The following is a 16,735-nucleotide window of genomic DNA, read 5'->3' on the forward strand; positions in this document are numbered from 1 at the left end:
TCACTCGGCTGATTCCGGAGATGAGGGGGTTACCTTATGATGATAGATTGAGTAGACTGGGTCTTTACTCGTTGGGAGTTCAGAAGGATGAGGGGTGATCTTATAGAAACATTTAAAATAATGAAAGGGATAGACAAGATAGAGGCAGAGAGGTTGTTTCCACTGGTAGGGGAGACTAGAACTAGGGGGCACAGCCTCAAAATACGGGGGGAGCCAATTTAAAGCCCAGTTGAGAAGGAATTTCTTCTCCCAGAGGGTTGTGAATCTGTGGAATTCTCTGCCCAAGGAAGCAGTTGAGGCTAGCTCATTGAATGTATTCAAGTCACAGATAGATAGATTTTGAACCAATAAGGGAATTAAGGGTTACGGGGAGTGGGCGGGTAAGTGGAGCTGAGTCCACGGCCAGATCAGCCATGATCTTGTTGAATGGCGGAGCAGGCTCGAGGGGCTAGATGGTCTTCTCCTGTTCCTAATTCTCATGTTCTTATGTTCTTATAAGTGTTCGTAGCAAGTGATGTGTTACCACACGAGGTCGGGAGTGTTGTACACCAAACCAAAGTAGCGGGCGAGCCCCAACCGGTTGTACATGTATCCTGTAAGTTACCCAAGGCAGTAGCCTGCGTTCATGGGGCAAAAGAGAAGCACCAACGAGGGTCCCAATATGTGCCCGAGTCAGACAAGCTGCCCATCCCACAGTTTCGGGAGAGTAGAGGCACATTATCAAGGCTTTGTTTGGAATATGTCTAACACTGTCTGTGCTCTGTAACATGATCCGCCACGGGCCAGGCACTGAGAATGGCGCTGATGCCCTCAGTTGACCAACCTTGCCCACCCCCCCTGGGGTGGAAATGGTGCAGCCCACAGACCTGCTCGTTGTTACAGAAGTGCGAGAAAGCGATGGGTCCACCGTAAGGGCCCCCTCAGTTTAGGCCCTGGACCAGCCAGGGTCCAACATTACCGCCTGCTCACGGCGAACCGCCAGACGGGAGTGTTGCAGCTTATCCGTCGCAAAGACGTAATGCTCATCCCATCAGATTGCGCCCCCCCCCGTGTGGGACAAACCCTGCAACATGTTACAAAGAAAGGCAGGGAGGCGACACACAGTCGGTGGTGCGGGAACCTCCGTACTACGTCCCAGGATCCACGGGGGACCACACGGCCTCCCGCTACCACTGAAAGTCTCAGGGCCGTATCGGCCCATCCTGGGCTCTCCAGGCCTTAGGGTCAGCGACAATAGTCCGCAGCGGGCAGCCCAGATCACCAAGCCGAGCACCACACGTGTCGCGGTAGACTCCCTACAGACCCCGGCTGTCCCGGGTTGCTACGCAGTCACCGGACAGAGTCGCTCAGGACCGAGCCTTCCGTCTGCTATCAGCAGAGAATGCACCATGATCGTACGGCCCCCCCTCCACGCCACATCAGAATAAGTGACGTGGACAATATTCAGGGCCCCCAGATGGGGCCGAGAGCACTGTGTGAGACAAAGAGGGGAATGGAGTGTGTGTGTGTGTGTGATGAAAATGGAGTGTTTGGTTGTGAAACCATGTACTGAGCAAACGCAGAAAGCGTTTGGACCAGACCAGACTGCAAACTATCGATAAGCAGGCCACCATTGTGAAAGGACCTGGCCACGTCTGTCCCATCACACCAGGCACTCGGCCGGGCAGCAACGTTCCGACCAACTCACCCAGGCCAGGAATTCAAATCAGGTGATCGACCCGGGGACACAGGGCGTCATATCGCCTCAACTTGCACATAACTGGTACATAAGCCTTTGGAGGGGGCGGGGGGGGGAGTGATGTTATGGATGCACCTAAACCTCACCAATATGTCAGACTTGCCACTAGGGGGCACACCTGTGGGAGGCCTAAGGGTCACTTGTGCACCCTGGGACAAGCAGGTACATAAGGTGATCCACCATGCTGCTTCCCCACTCTGGGGTCTCAATAAAGAGACCAAGGTCACAATAGTTTCAGCTTACGATACGGTCCCGTGGATTTATTCTGAACATAACAGTGATGGGGAGGGCAGAGAGAGATTTGGAAGGGGAAGAGAGAGTGTGAGGGAGACAAGGGGAGGAGAGGGGAGCCTGTTGTTCCAGGGTCGGTCTCAGAGCTGGTTAATATTTCTAATTGAAGCACTTGTTAATTGACGGTGAATTTAATAAATAAGTTGATCTTGAGTAGGCCCCAGAGAGATTTGAACTCACGACCCCTGGTTTACAAGATCAGTGCTCTAACCCCCGAGCTATGGAGCCACCTGCTCTGGGAAAGACAGGGGAAGGAGCAGGAAAGAGAGGGGAAGGGAAAAGAGAGAGTGGAAGGAGTGAGAGAGAGGGGGAAGGGGAGACAGAGAAGGAAGGAGTGAGAGAGAGAGGGGGAAGGAGGGGGAAGAGGAAGAGAGGGAGGGAAAGGAGTGAGAGGGGGAAAGGGGAGAGAGAGTGTGGAAGGGAGGGAGAGAGTGTGGAAGGGAGGGAGAGAGTTGAAGGAGTGAGAGGGGGAGGGGAGGGGAGGAGGAGTGAGAGAGAGAGGGGAAGTGGAGAGAGAGTGGAAGGAGTGAGAGAGGGGGAAGGGGAGAGAGATGGGGAGAGGAGAGATGGGAACGAGAAAGAGAGGGAGAAGGGGAGAATCTGAAAAGAAAGGGAAAAGGGAGAGACAGAGGAGGTAGGGGAGGAGAGAGAGGAGAGGGGAGAGGGAAAGGGAGAGTGAAAAGGCAGAACGGGAGGGGGAGAGAGGGTGGAGAGAGTGGGTAGGGGTATGAGGGGGAGGGGAGAGAGAGGGAAGATAGAGGAGGAAGGAGAGAGAGGGAAGGAGTGCGCGGTGAATGAAAGTGAGAGAGAAGGGGAGAGAGGGGAAGTGGAGAGCGAGAAAAGGGAAGGGTTAGAGAGAGGCGGGAAGGAGAAGGTGATCGTGGAGGAGTTGGAAAGAGAAGTGAAGGGGAAAGGGAGAGAGAAAGATGGGCGAGGAGAAAGAGAAGGGACGGAGAGAGAGAGAGTGAAAGGGTGGGGGAGAGAGGGGAAGGGGAGTCTGTGAGGGACGGGGAAAGCTCGATAGCGGGAAAAAGATGCAGAACGGGAAGGGAGAGCGATATTACTGGAGACAAAAGGAGATTGTTGATCCAGGGTCAGTCACAAAGCTGTTTAATAGCCTTGTTAATTGAGGGTGAATTTAAATATTGAGTTAACTTTGAGGAGGCCCCATTGAGATTTGAACCCATACCCTGGTTTACAAGACCAGTGCTCTAACCCCTGAGCTATGGAGCCTCCTGTCTGAGGAGTTACAGGGGAAGGAACAGGAAAGAGAGGGGAAGGGAAAAGAGAGCGTGGAAGGAGTGAGAGAGAGGGGGAAGGGGAAAGAGAGGAAGGGGAGAGAGAGGGAGACGGAGTGAGAGAGAGAGGAATGGGAGAGAAGGAGAGGGGGAGGGGAGAGACGGGAAGGGGAGAGAGATGGGAAGACGAGAGAGGGAGGAGGCAAGGGAGAGAGAAAGGAAGGGGAGACAGAGAGGGCGAAGGGGAGAATCGGAAAAGAATGGTAAAGCGAGAGAGTGGAGGGAGGGGAGGGATGAGATTGGAAGGGGAGAGGGAGAGTGAAAGGGAGAGTGAAAAAGCAGAGGGGGAAGGGGAGAGAGGGGGGAGAGAAGGGGAGGGGAGAGAGAGGCAAGATAGAGGAAGGAGGAGAGAGAGGGGAAGGAGTGGGGGGAGAATGACAGTCGAGAGGAAAGGGGAGAGAGAGAGAGAGAGGGGAAGGGGAGTGAGCGAGGGGAATGGTAATGTGGGAGGGGAAGGGGAGAGAGAGAGGGGGAGAGGGAAAGCGCAGGGACGAAGAGATAGAGTTAAGGGGGGAGAGAGAGCGGAAGGACTGAGAGAAGGAAGGGGAGAGAGAAGAATAGATGGTTCTGTTGTGTATCTGTAAAGCATGCACTCCCATCTTCCACCACCAGGGAGCACATCCCCTGAAGTCCCAAGGGATCCCAGCATCCCTTGGGAGCACTGTATATAAGCCGGCCCGTAAGGCCTGTTCCTCACTCTGGAGTGTCTTAATAAAGACTGAGGTCACTGTTACTTTAACCTCCCTGTGTGCAGTCTCATCTGTGTTAGGAACACAACAGATTCATTCGCTGGTTACCAACCAGTAACTTGTATTCGGAACCCAGGAGAGGGCTCTGAGCTAGTTAGAGTGGGTGAGAGCTCAGATGAACCGGAACCCAAGAAAGAATGCAAAAGGCAGGAGGCAACAGAGCAGAGTAGCACTGGGGTAAGGGTAAACCACAAGGTGATAGGAAGGGACAATATGTATGAAGATAAAGGGGCTGCAGGAGGGATCAAAACTAAAAATCATGGTTTAAAAACTAATATTAAAACACTCTACCTAAACGCACGCAGCATTCGAAATAAAGTAAATGAGTTGACGGCACAAATTATTACAAATGGGTATGATTTGGTGGCCATTACAGAAACGTGGTTGCAGGGTGGCCAAGACTGGGAATTTAACATACAGGGGTATCTGACGATTCGGAAAGACAGACAAGAAGGGAAAGGAGGTGGGGTAGCTCTGTTAATAAAGGATGATATCAGGGCAGTTGTGAGAGATGATATTGGCTCTAATGAACAAAATGTTGAATCATTGTGGGTGGAGATTAGAGATAGTAAGGGGAAAAAGTCACTGGTGGGCGTAGTTTATAGGCCCCCAAATAATAACTTCACGGTGGGGCGGGCAATAATCAAGGGAATAATGGAGGCATGTGAAAAAGGAGGGTTTTTAACCTACATATCGATTGGTCAAATCAAATCGCACGGGGTAGCCTGGAGGAGGAATTCATAGAATGCATACGGGATTGTTTCTTAGAACAGTATGTTACAGAACCTACAAGGGAGCAAGCTATCTTCGATCTGGTCCTGTGTAATGATACAGGAATAATAAACGATCTCTGAGTAAAAGATCCTCTCGGAATGAGTGATCACAGTATGGTTGAATTTGTAATACAGATTGAGGGTGAGGAAGTAGTGTCAGAAACGAGCGTACTATGCTTAAACAAAGGGGACTACAGTGGGATGAGGGCAGAGTTGGCTAAAATAGACTGGAAACACAGACTAAACGGTGGCACAATTGAGGAACAGTGGAGGACTTATAAGGAGCTCTTTCATAGTGCTCAACAAAAATATATTCCAGTGAAAAAGAAGGGCGGAAAGAGAAGGGATAACCAGCCGTGGATAACCAAGGAAATAAGGGAGAGTATCAAATTAAAAACCAATGCATATAAGGTGGCCAAGGTTAGTGGGAAACTAGAAGATTGGGAAAATTTTAAACGACATCAAAGAATGACTAAGAAAGCAATAAAGAAAGGAATGATAGATTACAAAAATAAACTTGCGCAAAACATAAAAACGGTAGTAAAAGCTTTTACAGATATATAAAACGGAAAAGAGTGACTAAAGTAAGTGTTGGTCCCTTAGAAGATGAGAAGAGGGATTTAATAATGGGAAATGTGGAAATGGCTGAGACCTTAAACAATTATTTTGCTTCGGTCTTCACAGTGGAAGACATAAAAACCATGCCAAAAATTGCTGGTCACAGGAATGTGGGAAGGGAGGACCTTGAGACAATCACTGTCACTCGGGGGGTAGTGCTGGATAGGCTAATAGGACTCAAGGTAGACAAGTACCCTGGTCTGGATGAAATGCATCCCAGGGTATTAAAAGAGATGGCGGAAGTTATAGTAGATACATTCGTTATAATCTACCAAAATTCTCTGGACTCTGGGGAGGTACCAGCGGATTGGAAAGCAGCTAATGTAACGCCTCTGTTTAAAAAAGGGGCAGACAAAAGGCAGGTAACTATAGGCCGGTTAGTTTAACATCTGTAGTGGGGAAAATGCTTGAAGCTATCATTAAGGAAGAAATAGCGGGACATCTAGATAGGAATAGTGCAATCAAGCAGACGCAGCATGGATTCATGAAGGGGAAATCATGTTTAACTAATTTACTGGAATTCTTTGAGGATATAACGAGCATGGTGGATAGAGGTGTACCGATGGATGTGGTGGTATTTAGATTTTCAAAAGGCATTCTATAAAGTGCCACACAAAAGGCTACTGCAGAAGATAAAGGTACGAAGAGTCAGAGGAAATGTATTAGCATGGATCGAGAATTGGCTGGCTAACAGAAAGCAGAGAGTCGGGATAAATGGGTGCTTTTCGGGTTGGAAATCGGTGGTTAGTGGTGTGCCACAGGGATCGGTGCTGGGACCACAACTGTTTACAATATACATAGATGACCTGGAAGAGGGGACAGAGTGTAGCGTAACAAAGAGAGAGTGGAAGGAGTGAGAGAGAGGGGGAAGGGGAAATAGAGAGGGAGGGGAAGAATGGCGATGGAGTGAGTGAGAGAGGCTAATGGATGAGAGCGGAAGGGGAGAGTAAGAGATGGAAGTGGAGAGAGGGGAAGGGGAGAGGGGGGAAGGGGAGAGAGGGAGGAGGCAAGGGAGAGAGAAAGGAAGGGGAGAGAGAGGGAGAACGGGAGACTCTGAAAAGAAAGGGAAAAGAGAGCGAGAGAGAAAGGAGGGAGGGAGGGAAGTGGAGAGTGAAAAGGTGAGGGGAAGGGGAGAGAGGGTGGAGAGCCTGGGTTGGCGAAAGAGACAGAGTGAGCGGAGAGAGGGGGTGAGAGAGTGGATAGCGGAGAGAGAGTGTGAGGCGAGGGAGGGGGAAGGGGGGAGAGGGGAATGAGTGACAGATGGGGAAAGCGAGATAGTGGTAAAGGGAGAGAGGGGTAAAAAGATGTAGAACATGTCCTAATATGGAAGGGAGAGAGACAGGAGCTTGTTGTTCCAGGGTCGGTCTCGGAGCTGTTTAATATTTATAATTACATCCCTTGTTAATTGACAGTGAATTTAAATACTGAACTAATTTTGAGTAGGCCGCAGTGAGATTTGAACCCACGACCCCTGGTTTACTAGACCAGTGCTCTAACCCCTGAGCTATGGAGCCACCTGCTCTGGGCTGTGGGTCATTCCCCAGTTAGTGCTGTGTGTTTGAAGAATGAGGAGGGATCAGTGAAACGCTCAGATTGTGTCTCATCCCCCAGACTCCTGCCTCCGTCTCTTCAATATTCGCCTCTCAACATCAATATATCGGGTCTTTCACGTAGTAAAACATCTCAAGGCAACTCAGTCACACTCTGGCTTTGTCTCCCTTTCTCTCTGTCTCTCTGTCTCTGTCTCCTTCTTTCTGTCTCTCACCTTCTCACTCTTTCCCTCGAGGGGGGAGGGTAGAGCGGGGGAAGGGGAGAGAGAGGGAGAAGGGGAGAATCTGAAAGGAAAGGGAAAGGAGAGAGAGAGAGGAGGGAGGGGAGGAAAGGGAGCGGAGAAGGAGGAGGGAGAGGGAGAGTGGAAAGGCAGAGTCGGAGGGGGAGAGAGTGGGACGGGAAGAGGGTGAGGCGATGGAGGGGAAAGGGGGAGAGGGGAATGAGTGAGAGACGGGAAAAGCGAGATCGCGGGAAAGTGAGAGAGGAATAAAAAGATGTGGAACGGGTCGTGATTGTTGTGTACACATGTAAACGTCACCAATATGTAAGACTTGCCACTAGGGGGCACACCTGTGGGAGACCCAATGGGCCTTTATACACTGGAGTTTCGAAGGATGAAACGTATAAGATTCTGACGGAACAGGACAGGTTAGATGCGGGAAGAATGTTCCCGATGTTGGGGAAGTCCAGAACCAGGGGACACAGTCTAAGGATAAGGGGTAGGCCATTTAGGACTGAGATGAGGAGAAACTTCTTCACCCAGAGAGTTGTTAACCTGTGGAATTCCCTGCCGCAGAGAGTTGTTGAGGTCAGTTCATTGGATATATTGAAGAGGGAGTTAGATGTGGCCCTTATGGCTAAAGGGATCAAGGGGTATGGAGAGAAAGCAGGAATGGGGCACTGAGGTGAATGATCAGCCATGATCTTATTGAATGGTGGTGCAGGCTCGAAGGGCTGAATGGCCTACTCCTGCACCTATTTTCTACGTTTCTATGTTTCCCAGATTTTTTTCTCCCTAAAATGTCAGGATATCGCAGGAAGGATGTGATTGCACTGGAGAGGGTGCAGAGGAGATTTACCAGGATGTTGGCGGGATTGGAGAATTTTAGCGACGAGGAAAGATTGGATCGGCTGGGGTTGTTTTCTTTGGAACAGAGGAGGCTGAGGGGAGACCTCCATTCCTTCACCCAGAGGGTGGTGGGGGTCTGGAACTCACGGCCTGAAAGGGTGGTAGAGGCAGAAACCCTCACCACATTTAAAAGGTACTTGGATGTACACTTGAAGTGCCGTAAGCTACAGGGCTACGGACCGAGAGCTGGAAAGTGGGATCAGGCTGGGATCATATCATCATCATCGGCAGTCCCTCGGAATCGAGGAAGACTTGCTTCCACTCTTAACATGAGTCCTTAGGTGACTGAACAGTCCAATACGGGAACCACAGTCCCTGTCACAGGTGGGACAGATAGACGTTGAGGGAAGGGGAGGGTGGGACAGGTTTGCCGCACGCTCCTTCCGCTGCCTGCGCTTGGTCTCTGCACGCTCTCGGCGACGAGACTCGAGGTGCTCAGCGCCCTCCCAGATGCACTTCCTCCACTCCGGGCAGACTGGTCTTTGGCCCAGGGTCTCCCAGGTGTCGGTGGGGATGTTGCACTTTATCAGGGAGGCTTTGAGGGGTGTCCCTTGTAACGTTTCCTCTGCCCACCTTTGGATCGCTTGCCGTGAAGGAGTTCCGAGTCGAGCGCTTGCTTTGGGAGTCTCGTGTCTGGGACATGCGGACTATGTGGCCCTGCCCAGCAGATAGCTCTTGGTCGGCTGGTGCGGACACGATGGGCCGAAATGGTCTCCTTCCCTGCTGTAAGTTTCTATGAGTTGATGATATATCGGTGTCTCTGAGACTGGATGTGGAAAAGGTGGGATACAGACTGGGAGTGGGAAGTGAAAGTGCTGTGGGCAGATTATAAAGTGCGGAGCGAGTGGTTCCTGTTGATGATGTCGGCCTGTCGCCGATTGACGGTCAATTCAGTAACAGAAGCCAAAATTGAGTAAGCCCCAGTGAGATTTGAACCCACGACCCCTGGTTTACAAGACCAGTGCTCTAACCCCTGAGCTATGGAGCCACCTGTAACACCAGCTCCTGTTTGCATCTTACTATTGTTAACAAGGAGGTGGGGCCCGAATAATCATTCTCGGTGATTCATCCCTGAACATTGACAGAATCTTACAGCACACAAGGAGGGCCATTCGGCCCATCGTGTCGGTGTCGGCTCTGTGAGAGAGATTAGTGCTTGGAAGTTGTAAAAGGAGGGAGAGAGGGGAATGAGTGGGAGAGGGAATGGGAGAGAGAGGGGGAAGGAGTCAGCCAGAGGGGAATGGGAGAGAGCGGAACGGGGGAGAGCGAGAGGGGGAGGGGAGAGAGATGGGAAGTCGAGAGAGGGAGGAGGCAGGGGAGAGAGAAAGGAAGGGAAGAGAGAGGGAGGGAGCAGGGGAGAATCTGAAAAGAAAGGCAAAAGAGTGAGAGAGAGGAGGGAGGGGAGAGAGAGCGGAAGGGGAGAGAGAGGGAAAGGGGAGAGAGAGGGAAAGGGGAGAGAGAGGGGAAAGAGTGAGAGAAGGAGAAAGTGAGATTGCAGGAAAAAAAAATGCAGAGCGGATCGTGACCTGGAAAGCAGAGAGAGTGTCAGCAAGACAGAGGCCTGTTGTTTGAGGGTCAGTCTCAGAGTTGTTAATATTTATAATTAAAGCCCTCGTTAATTGACACTGTATTTAAATACTGAGCTAATTTTGAGTAGGCCCCAGTGAGATTTGAACCCACGACCCCTGGTTTACTAGACCAGTGCTCTAACCCCTGAGCTATGGAACCACCTGCCCTGGGCTATGGGTCATTCCCCAGTTAGTGCTGTGTGTTTGAAGAATGAGGAGGGGTCAGTGAAATGCTCAGATTGTGTCTCATCCCCCAGACTCCTGCCTCCGTCTCTTCAATATTCACTTCTCAACATCGATATATCGGGTCTTTCACGTAGTAAAACATCCCAAGGCAACTCAGTCACACTCTCTCAGTCTCTCTGTCTCTCTGTCTCTCTCTTTCTGTCATGTATGTATGCTTGGGGTTACTAGCCACCAGGTGGGGCCACTGTCGGAGGTCATTGGGCTGTACACACGCGTGTGTGGCCCAGGTATAAAAGGCCAGCCATCTTGTAAAGTAATCACTTTGGGCCCTAATAAAGTAGAGCCAGGTGTGTACCTGTTCGGAGTTGACAGTAATCTGTCTGTTGAGTTATTGCACACACAACACTTTCTCACTCTCTCTGTCTCTCTCACACACTCTCACTTTCTCTCTGTGTGTCTCTCGAGGGGGAAAGGGAGAGAGGGGAAGGGGAGAGAAGGGGAAGGAGTGGGGAGAGAATGAAAGTAGAGAGGGAAGGGGAGAGAGGGGAAGGGGAGAGAGGGGGAAAGCGAGATAGCAGGACAGAGAGAGAGGGGTAAAAAGATGCAGAACGGGTCGTGATGGGGAAGGGAGAGAGAGAGAGATGAGAACCTGTTGTTCCAGGGTCGCTCTCGGAGCTTTTTAATATCGATAATTAAAACCCTTGTTAATTGACGGCAAATTTAAATACAGAACTAATTTTGAATCGGCCCCAGTGAGATTTGAACTCACGACCCCTGGTTTATTAGACCAGTGCTCTAACCCCTGAGCTATGGAGCAAACTGCTTTGGAAAAGATAGGGGAAGGAGCAGGAAAGAAAGGGGAAGGTAAAAGAGAGAGTGGAATTCGTGAGAGAGAGAGGGAAGGAGTGAGAGAGGGAGGGGAAGGGGAGAGAGAGTGGGGGAAGGAGTGAGAGAGAGGGGGAAGGGGAGAGAGTGGGGGAAGCAGTGAGAGAGTGGGGGAAGGAGTGAGAGAGGGAGTGGAAGGGGAGAGAGAGTGGGGGAAGGAGTGAGAGAGTGGGAGAAGGAGTGAGAGAGAGGCGAAGGAGTGAGAGAGAGGGGGAAGGAGTGAGAGAGTGGGAGAAGGAGTGAGAGAGAGGCGAAGGAGTGAGAGAGAGGCGAAGGAGTGAGAGAGAGGGGGAAGGAGTGAGAGAGGGAGGGGAAGGGGAGAGAGAGAGGGGGAGGGGAGAGAGAGGGGGAAGAAGTGAGAGAGAGGGGGAAGGGGAGAGAGTGGGGGAAGGAGTGAGAGAGTGGGAGAAGGAGTGAGAGAGAGGCGAAGGAGTGAGAGAGAGGGGGAAGGAGTGAGAGAGAGGGGGAGGGGTGAGAGAGGGGGAAGGAGTGAGAGAGAGGGTGAGGGGAGAGAGGGGGGAAGGGGAGAGAGTGGGGGAAGGAGTGAGAGAGAGGGGGAAGGAGTGAGAGAGAGGGGGAGGGGAGAGAGATAGGGAAAGCAGTGAGAGAGTGGGGAAGGAGTGAGAGAGAGGGGAAGGGGAGAGAGAGGGGGGAAGGAGTGAGAGAGAGCGGAAGGGGAGAGAGTGGTGGAAGGAGCGAGAGAGAGGGGAAGGGGAGAGAGTGGGGGAAGGAGTGAGAGAGAGAGGGAAGGAGTGAGAGAGAGGGGGAGGGGAGAGAGATAGGGGAAGGAGTGAGAGAGGGGGGAAGGAGTGAGAGAGAGGGGAAGGGGAGACCGAGGGGGAAGGAGTGAGAGAGAGGGGAAGGGGAGAGAGTGGTGGAAGGAGCGAGAGAGAGGGGAAGGGGAGAGAAAGGGGAAAGGAGTGAGAGAGAGGGGGAAGGAGTGAGAGAGAGGGGGAAGGAGTGAGAGAGAGGGGAAGGGGAGAGAGTGGGGGAAGGAGTGAGAGAGAGGGGGAAGGAGTGAGAGAGAGGGGAAGGGGAGAGAGATAGGGGAAGCAGTGAGAGAGGGGGGAAGGAGTGAGAGAGAGGGGAAGGGGAGAGAGGGAGGTGACAGAGAGAGAAAGGAAGGGGAGAGAGAGGGAGAAGTGGAGAATCTGAAAAGAAAGGGAAGAGAAAGCGAGAGAGCGGACGGAGGGGAAGGGAGAGGGAAAGGGAGAGTGAAACGGCAATGGGGTAAGCGGAGAGAAGGGGGAGAGATTGGGTAGTGGAAAGAGGGGGAGGGGAGAGAGAGGGAAGTTAGAGGAGGAAGGAGAGAGAGGGGAACGTGTGAAGAGGGAATGAATGTAGAGAGGGAAGGGGAGAGGGGGGAAGGGGAGAGAAAGAGAGGGAAAGGGGAGAGAGAGAGGGGGAGGGGAAAGAGAGGGAGAGAGCGGAAGGTGAGAGAGAGTGAAGAGATCGCAAAGTCTCTGGTTAAAGAATGGACTCAGTCGAGAATATTGCGTGGACTTTGTAGGGTTTGTCTCTGAGGGTATTTTCCCTGTGATGGGATCTCCCTGTGCAGGTACGTGAAAACGCTGGTTTGTTAAAACTCTGGAGACCACATGGCGGCTGTCTGTGACAAAACCCAGGATGTAAAGGTTCACCCGCCAGTCCCAGCAAAAGGAAGGGGGGGGCCACTGACAAAGGGGCTCAGGAACCTGAGGCACCCGTTCACGTGAAGCCAGTGACCAGATTAGAAAGCCACTCGAACGCGAAAGCACTTCCCATCTCCAGTCTCAGACGGGAAGCTGAACAATGAACCCACAGCCTGGCCAGGTGAAGAGGAGCCAGTTTTTTCCCAACACACCGAGCGAGATATGTCCCAGACTCAGGGCCATTCGTCCAATCACAGAACACACGTGGGTCTGATGATGGCCCATCACTGACTAAGCAGCGGAGCGCTTCGAAACAAAAGATTGGTGGGACAGATAGGGGTAGCTCGACTCCGATAAAGATAGTCACTTTTCCACCGTTCTCGTGCTCCCTCTCGCTCTCGCTCCACCGAGATCGACGGAACAAGAAGACGTACCAGAGGGGGAAGCCACAGTTCGACAGAAGAAGGCGCTGAGACTGAGAACCACGTACCCCTCACGGGGTACGACCTCCAGGGCAGTGACTTCCCACGGCTGAGCTGAGCGATCGAGAGCGACTGTGTGTGTGCTGGTGAACATGGTCGCGGGTGTCCCAAGCCAGTAACCAGAGGTGGCCCAGGTGAGGTGTAACGGCTCAGGGTTCTTTCTCAGAAGTGAAGCTTTTTCGGGGCGATTCTGGGGAGGGAGCTTTGTTTGGTTGAGCCAGGGGAAGGGGCTTGTGTGATGAGGTAATTCGTTGTACGGGGTGGAGTTAGAATCCACCGTAGCAACAAGGGAATGACTGCATGGGACCGGTCCTCAGTTCCGTACTGTGTGTATGTTGTTTGTAACCTGGATATTAATCTCCACACAGACAGTGATTGCGTTTAGTAGTGCATGTTTTACCCAGTGTATGTTAGACCTAATAAATATCAGTAACGGTGTTTCACCGAGGCTTTCCTGTCTGTAACTCATTCCATTTACACTCTGAATAATAATCCCCGGGTACAGAACTTTCGTAAGGTGAGGGCGATTAGAAACATCCGTCTAGCAATTGGGCCAGGATCAAAACCATTCACACCAGGGAGAAGGGGGGAATCTGAAAAGGAAGGGAGAAGAGAGAGAGAGAGAGAGGAGGGGAGGGAGGGAAGGGGAAGGGGAGAGAGAGGGAAGATAGAGGAGGAAGAAGAGAGGGGAGAAGGAGTGAGAGAATGAAAGTAGAGAGGGAAGGGGAGAGAGGGGATGTAGAGAGCGAGAGAGGGGAAGGGGAGAGAGAGAGTGGGGAAGGAGAGGTAAAGAGAGGGGAAGGGAAAAGAGAAAGTTGGGAATGTGAAAGAGCGGGAGGGGAAGGGGAGAGATAGAGCAGGGAAGGAGTGGGAAAGAGAGGGGAAGGGGAAAGAGAGAGTGGAAGGAGTGTGAGAGAGGTGGAAGGAGTGATAGAGGGGAAAGGGGAAAAAGCGGGTGGTGAAGGGGAGAGAGAGGGAGAAGGGGGAAATCTGAAAAGAAATGGAAAAGAGAGAGAGAGAGAGGAGGGAGGGGAGGGAGGGGACGAAAGAGAGGGAGGAAGGAGAGGGAAGCGGAGAGTGAAAAGCGGAGAGAGGGGGAAGGAGAAACAGTGAGGGGAGAGGGTTAGAGAGGGGAATGAGTGAGTGTAATGTCTGTAAGCTTGTAATGTTTGTCGCTCCACACGGTGGATGTGGACATATTGTGTACTGCAACTGCAGAGTTAATAATTCAACAGAACCAGGCAGATTTCCGGAGGCTTCCGAGATCGCTGCCTGCCTTGTTAGGAGCTGTGTGTGCTGTGCTCTGTGAATATATCACCGTGAGAGACGGGGAAAGCGAGATAGTGGGAAAGGGAGAGAGGTAGGAAGGAGTGAGAGAGAGTTGGAAATGGGAGACAGGGAGGAAGAGAGAGCGGAAGGGGAGAGAGAGAGGGGGAGGGGAAAGAGAGGGAGGGGCAGAGAGAGGGGAAGGAGAGAGATAGAGAGAGAGGAAAGGAGTGAGAGAGGGGAAAAGGAGAGAGCGGAAGGGGAGAGAAAGAGATGGAAGGCGAGAGAGGGAGGGGAAGGCGAGAGAGGGAGGGGAAGGGGAGAGAGAGAAGGGAAGAGGTGAGAGGGAGGAGACAGAGGAGAGAGAGAAAGGAAGGGGAGAGAGAGGGAGAATGGGAGAATCTGAAAAAAAAGGGAAAAGAGAGAGGAGGGAGGGGAGGGAAGAGAGGGCAGGGGAGAGTGGGGGACGGAAGAGGGTGAGAGATGGGAATGTGAGAGACGGGAAAAGCGAGATTGCAGAAAAAAGATGTAAAACATGTCAGGCAGAGATCGAGAGAAGGTTGTGAGGGGAGCCTGTTGTTAATATTTATAATTAAAGCCCTTGTTAATTGACACTGCATTGAAACACTGAGCTAATTTTGAGTAGGCACCAGTGAGATTTGAACTCACGACCCCTGGTTTATTAGACCAGTGCTCTAACCCCTGAGCTATGGAGCCACCTGCGCTGGGGTGTGGGTCATTCCCCAGTTAGTGCTGTGTGTTTGAAGAATGAGGAGGGGTCAGTGAAACGCTCAGATTGTGTCTCATCCCCCAGACTCCTGCCAGAGAGAGGGAAGAGGTGAGTGAAGGAAAGGAGTGAGAGAGAAGGAAGGGGAGAGTGAGGGGAAGGAGTGAGAGAGAGGGGAGAGGAGAGTGAGATAAAGGAATGAGAGAGCGGGAAGGGGAGAGTGAGGGGAAGGAGTGAGAGAGCGGGAAGGGGAGAGTGAGGGGATGGAGTGAGAGAGAGGGAAGGGGAGAGTGGGGGAAGGAGTGAGAGAGAGACGGGGAAGGGGAGAGTGAGGGGAAGGAGTGAGAGAGAGGGAAGGGGAGAGTGAGGGGAAGGAGTGAGAGAGAGACGGGGAAGAGGAGAGACAGAGGGAACACCAACAATAATGTATATTTATATAGCGCCTTTAACGTAGTGAAATGTCCCAAGGTGCTCCACAGGAGGATTATGGGACAAAAATTTGACACCGATCCACAAAAGTAGAAATTAGCGCAGGCGAAGAGGTCGGTTTTAAGAAGCGTGTGAGGAAAGAGAGGTAGAGAGGCGGAGAGGTTTAGGGAGGGAGTTCCAGAGCTTGGGGCCCAGGCAACAGAAGGCCCGGCCACCGATGGTGGAGCGATTATAATCAGGGATGGTCAGGAGGGCAGAATTAGAGGAGTGCAGACATCTCGGGGGGCTGTGGGGCTGGAGGAGATTACAGAGATAGGGAGGGGTGTAGGGGCTGGAGGAGGTTACAGAGATAGAGAGGGGTGTAGGGGCTGGAGGAGGTTACAGAGATAGGGAAGGGTGTAGGGGCTGGAGGAGGTTACAGAGATAGGGAGGGGTGTAGTGCTGGAGGAGGTTACAGAGATAGGGAAGGGTGTAGGGGCTGGAGGAGGTTACAGAGATAGGGAGGGGTGTAGTGCTGGAGGAGGTTACTGAGATAGGGAGTAGTGAGGGGCGAGGGCCATGGAGGGATTTGTAAACAAGGATGAGAATTTTGAAATCGAGGCGTTGCTTAACCGGGAGCCAATGGAGGTCAGCGAGCACAGGGGGTGATGGGTGAGCAGGACTCAGTGCGAGTTAGGACACGGGGGCAGCGAGCACAGGGGGTGATGGGTGAGTGGGACTGGGTGTGAGTTAGGACACGGGGCAGCGAGCACAGGGGGTGATGGGTGAGCGGGACTGGTGCGAGTTAGGACACGGGTCAGTGAGCACAGAGGGTGATGGGTGAGCGGGACTGGGTGCGAGTTAGGACACGGGGGCAGCGAGCACAGGGGGTGATGGGTGAGTGGGACTCGGTGTGAGTTAGGACACGGGGCAGTGAGCACAGGGGGTGATGGGTGAGTGGGACTCAGTGCAAGTTAGGACACGGGGCCGCCAGGTTTTGGATCACCTCGAGTTGACATTGGGTAGAATGTCGGAAGAAGTGAGAGAGAGGGGGAAGGGATGGAGTGAGGGACAGGGAAAGTGAGATAGCGGGAAAAGCTGTTGAATGAGGAAGGCAGAGAGAGATTTGGATGGAGAGAAAGTGAAAGAAGAGGGGAGCTTGTTGTTTCATGATTGGACTCAGAGCTGTGTAATATTTATAAATAAAGTCCTTTTTAATGAACTTTATGAAATTAGATACTGAGCTAATCTTGGATAGGCTCTAGTGAGATTTGAACTCACAACCCTTGGTTTATTCAACCAGTGCTCTAACCCCTGAGCTATGGAACCACCTGCCCTGGGTTGTGGGTTATTCCCCAGTTAGTGCTGTGTGTTTGAAGAATGAGGAGGGGTCAGTGAAACGCTCAGATTGTGTCTCATCCCCCAGACTCCTGCC

At 52.1% G+C, this 16,735-nt stretch overlaps 7 non-coding genes across 7 annotated transcripts; all 7 read right to left on the reverse strand.

The window, feature by feature from the left end:
* Window positions 1-2,184: 2,184 nt before the first annotated feature.
* Window positions 2,185-2,257, reverse strand: trnat-ugu (transfer RNA threonine (anticodon UGU)). Its single transcript has one exon. It is a non-coding gene; the product is annotated as a tRNA-Thr (tRNA).
* Window positions 2,258-3,191: 934 nt separating this feature from the next.
* trnat-ugu (transfer RNA threonine (anticodon UGU)) lies at window positions 3,192-3,262 on the reverse strand. Its single transcript has one exon. It is a non-coding gene; the product is annotated as a tRNA-Thr (tRNA).
* Window positions 3,263-6,908: 3,646 nt separating this feature from the next.
* On the reverse strand, window positions 6,909-6,981 carry trnat-agu (transfer RNA threonine (anticodon AGU)). Its single transcript has one exon. It is a non-coding gene; the product is annotated as a tRNA-Thr (tRNA).
* Window positions 6,982-9,062: 2,081 nt separating this feature from the next.
* Window positions 9,063-9,135, reverse strand: trnat-ugu (transfer RNA threonine (anticodon UGU)). Its single transcript has one exon. It is a non-coding gene; the product is annotated as a tRNA-Thr (tRNA).
* A 667-nt stretch (window positions 9,136-9,802) lies between these two features.
* trnat-agu (transfer RNA threonine (anticodon AGU)) lies at window positions 9,803-9,875 on the reverse strand. The gene has a single exon. It is a non-coding gene; the product is annotated as a tRNA-Thr (tRNA).
* Window positions 9,876-10,645: 770 nt separating this feature from the next.
* trnai-aau (transfer RNA isoleucine (anticodon AAU)) lies at window positions 10,646-10,718 on the reverse strand. The gene has a single exon. It is a non-coding gene; the product is annotated as a tRNA-Ile (tRNA).
* A 4,091-nt stretch (window positions 10,719-14,809) lies between these two features.
* trnai-aau (transfer RNA isoleucine (anticodon AAU)) lies at window positions 14,810-14,882 on the reverse strand. Its single transcript has one exon. It is a non-coding gene; the product is annotated as a tRNA-Ile (tRNA).
* Window positions 14,883-16,735: the final 1,853 nt, after the last annotated feature.

Source organism: Pristiophorus japonicus, unplaced genomic scaffold (genome assembly GCF_044704955.1).
Source record: "Pristiophorus japonicus isolate sPriJap1 unplaced genomic scaffold, sPriJap1.hap1 HAP1_SCAFFOLD_288, whole genome shotgun sequence".
NCBI classification, from domain to species: Eukaryota; Metazoa; Chordata; class Chondrichthyes; family Pristiophoridae; genus Pristiophorus; species Pristiophorus japonicus.